The following is a 3,125-nucleotide window of genomic DNA, read 5'->3' on the forward strand; positions in this document are numbered from 1 at the left end:
TGAGAACAAAGAATTAAACTCTTCATCTACATTTAGTGATAAGTGACTCCCTGCAAGTATACGAAATCATGCTGGTGAAGAGAGAGAGAGAGAGAAGGATTGGGGAGAGAGATAGAGACAGAGACAGAGAAAGAGAGGAAACAGAAGGAGGCAGAGGACTAACCTTGATGAGCCATGGAAGGACCATATAAAAGAAAAGCCAAAGAAGTAAATTTAGAATCAGGAGAAAATCATGTGATAGAAAGGAAAAAAGCAAAGTATTTCAGTAACAATGGAGTAGACATAACAACAATAGCAAAAGTGATAATAGCAAAAATTAGTTTAATCCTTACTAGCCTCTAAGCTTTGAACTAAAGATATTACACAAATTATCTCATTTAATGCTAGTAGTAAACTTTAAAGCAATAGAAACCAAATATTAAGTATTTATAACTTAATATTTTAAACCGAAGAGAGCTTTGTGAACCACAAAGTGGAACTCACAAGGTAACAGTGGAGGGTGAAGGGATATACTGAGAAAAGAGAAAGGTCTAACCCAGCTCCAGAGGGTAGAATTGAGAAGTTAGTAGGATGTGGTAAACTGTCTCCTTCAAACACTATTGCTGGAATGATCTAATTTGTTAGTTTATTTAATGATTATGCTCATTATTCAGATTCCAGAGAGAGAGAGAAAGCTGAAGTTTCCTGTGGGGTTACTTGCCAACCTTTTGTTTAGAGAAAGGTAACACTCTTTGAATAATGGTCCTATCATACTAAATTCAGTGGGTGAAAAATAATTTGCTCAATAGAAATCGGTCTGTCCTTATCCAAAGCAAGTAGAGAAGGAGAGCAGTGTAAAAGTGACCCATGCCTCTTCAACTTAAATGTTAGGCAGCCAAATCTCAGGGAAGTTTAATAACTTGCCCAAGTTTAAGCAAGTTTGTAAGTAAATGAATTCATATTGAAGTCCAACTTTAGCAATGAGATCAAGAAAACTGAAGAGTGAGAAAAAGACTACTTTATGTGGCAATTCTAATAGTTTCATCAGTATGGTGGCCAGGCTAGAAAATTACATCAAGTTTTATGGAGCCAGTTTAGAGGAAGTAGAACCATTGGGTACAAGGTCCTTTGCCAAGCATTTCTGCAGGAGAGAAAAGGAAACAGCAGTGTAATAGTGGAAGGAATGAAAAAAGATAATTTTTACAAAATAGGGAAATTCAGGTAGGTTTTTGGGTTGGAAAGAAGGTAAAGGTTGAACAGGAAAGGGAAGGCACACTGATGAAACAAGATCTTGGCAGAGGTAGGAAGGAGAGGAATCAAAAGGTCAGATGGACAAAAGAATAAGGATTGTTCTGAGATGCAAAATGAAATACAGATGAGTAAAAATACACATAAATTTAGAGATGTAGATGAAGGAAGCGCAGGGGCTTCAGGCCTGATAGCCTAAATGTTCTCAGCAGCAGGAGGTGAAATTATGTTTTGAGGTTGAGGGGAGTGAAAATGAGGGTGGGGGTCAAGGAAGGTGTGGCGGGAACAGCTTCTGTGCGGAATGGGAAGACCAGCCAAGTAGGGATGAGTGATGGGGCTGCTGAGCAGCCCTGAGGGTTCAGCTGACATCGGAAATCATAAATTTGTAGCAGAGTCAATCAGCACAGTTATTCAATTTTCTCAGTAACTTTTGGCAGCCCAGGAGGAGGAGGAGAGCAAACAGATGGTAGGACTGACTTGGTAATGGGATTGGCAAGGCAGGCAGCTGTGAGAGAAGGTCAAAGAATGGAAGAAATCAATTGCACCCATGAAAGTGTGTTGAAAATGGTTATTAGGGGGATCAAAATTAGGGAGAGATGGAAGTCAAGCCAGGAAGGATTGGAGACTGCTCAGTAATGAAAGGACCAAGCGGTGAAGGCCATCAGGCTTTGAAACTTAAGAAGAGTTTTTGTGAGCATGAGCGGGTGAGATGGGTGATGAAAGAGGAGAATTTCACAATTCTAGATATTACAGTAGAGCACTTTTTGTCCAGAAACAGCCCAATTTGTATCTATGAATATGGATCACCCATAGCTAAGCGGAAGTGACTGTAACTGACATATACGGACAAAAGAATTTCGAGGAATGAGTCATCCAAGTCATCTAGAATAGTGACAAGTTATGGGAGAGAAAACAGCAACAACAGTGACAAAAACAACAAAAAACAACTGCCAAATTATTCAAGTGAATTAATGAAGTACTTGAGGATGAGAAGATTTAGAAGAAAGCTAGAAAGTTGGATTTTCTGGGCTTTGTAAGTACGAGGCTTATTGAGCTACAGGAGTAGAACAACGTCCCAGAATTGGAAGGGGAAGTTCAAGAGAATGTCGCTGTTCATCTTTACCCTGAGAAAGGAAGATCGTTAACATTTCTAGCAGTATTCTAGCATGTAGTGAAATCTATGTGAATAAAACTTGTTGCAAATGATTCTAATGAATGGAATCTTAATTTGTATTTAGGCTAAGAAACGTTCTAATGGATAAATTTCCTCCTCTCTACAAGGTCATTCCATTTTACATTTATGTGGTAATATAACCTATTTCAAATATTGCTGTGGTTTAAATGTTTGGCCGTGAGGGCTCTGACCTCATAGATGGAATGAGTACATTATGAAAGGGCTGGAGGGAACTAGCGAGGCCCCTTTTGCCCTTCCACCTTCTGCCATGTGGGGACACAGCAGCAAGGTGCTATCTTGGAAGCAAAGAGCAGCCCTTACCAGACACAGAATCTGCTGGAGCCTTGCTCTTGCACTTCCCAGCCCCCAGAACTGTGAGATATAAATGACTGCTGTTTATAAATTACCCAGTCTAAGGTATTTTGTTATAGCATTAGAAACAGACTAAGACAAACATAAAATAACTAACCACAAAAAAAGATCTCTGACTTAGCTACCACCTCCAGTGATGGCCCCCTGTTTCTGATATTCCTCACCAAAATGTATCAAAGTGTGGTCCATGTGGTCATTTTCCACTGACATCTTCAGGCCCCTTTCAACCACTCCTATGGTGTCTTTGTCCTTTCCACTCCACTGACATGGCTCTATTAAGGTCAGAAGGTCTCATTTTGTGGAATCCAGTGGTGAATTGTATTTATTTTTCTAAGTCATATCATTTGAAGGG

Source organism: Galeopterus variegatus, unplaced genomic scaffold, assembly GCF_000696425.1.
Source record: "Galeopterus variegatus unplaced genomic scaffold, G_variegatus-3.0.2 Scaffold1195, whole genome shotgun sequence".
NCBI classification, from domain to species: Eukaryota; Metazoa; Chordata; class Mammalia; order Dermoptera; family Cynocephalidae; genus Galeopterus; species Galeopterus variegatus.